This window comes from Tupaia chinensis, unplaced genomic scaffold (genome assembly GCF_000334495.1).
Source record: "Tupaia chinensis unplaced genomic scaffold, TupChi_1.0 Scaffold144952_1, whole genome shotgun sequence".
Classification (NCBI taxonomy): domain Eukaryota; kingdom Metazoa; phylum Chordata; class Mammalia; order Scandentia; family Tupaiidae; genus Tupaia; species Tupaia belangeri.
Window position 1 is genome coordinate 329,112 of NW_006204812.1, and position 889 is coordinate 330,000.

Genomic DNA, 889 nt, shown 5'->3' on the forward strand with positions numbered 1-889 from the left:
AAAGGTGGGGTCGGCCGGGGCGGGGCCCGAGGGAAGCGACCCTGACGTGGCTGTTCCCGATCCTGACCAGGCGAGTGATCAATAACTCACTGCCTGGGAAGGGCGGCGAGCGAGGCATGCAGGCAGACGCGCCTCGGTCCATCCATTCGTCCATCCGTCCGTCCATCTGTTCAACGTACGTTTATTTAGCAGCCACCCCATGCTAAACTCTGAGGAGTCAGCCTGGTCCTAGAGACTTGGGGTAGAAAGCTGGCAATTAAACCAACACTTTAATTAGATATGCCCAGTGCCAAGGAGTTCACAGCCTGTGGAAGCACCAGGGACACACGTTCCCTTGAGGGTCTGCAGGTGCAGGGCCCGTCAGGGAGGACACCAGCATTGCTGACCCTCTCCCATGCACCCTAAACCCCCATTCATCGCCCCAATTGTTCTGTTCCATGTGCGTTTATTCTGTTCCCACTTTTCAAGACAAAGAATTGCACCCTGGGGATACCAACTGAATTAAGACTGGACCATTGCCCTCCAGGAATTAAGTCTGGGACTGATGAGGACACAGGCAGTTCCAGACTGGAGTAATTAGCCCTGTGGAGTGAATGAATATTCTCTCTCTCTCTTCCTTCTTTCTTTTTTGTTAGAGGGCATGTGTACTGACTAGTAAGACAGAGAGAGAGAGAAAGAGAGAGAGAAGAAAGCACCTCCAATAGAGTGTGGTTACACCCCAATCCCTTCTCCTCCTTTTCTCCAAACTATGGGGATTTGGGGCATCCACGAACAAGTGCCTGTGGTGTTTTTCTTTTTCTTTTCTTTTCTTTCTTTCTTTCTTTCTTTCTTTCTTTCTTTCTTTCTTTCTTTCTTTCTTTCTTTCTTTCTTTCTTCTTTCTTTCTTTCT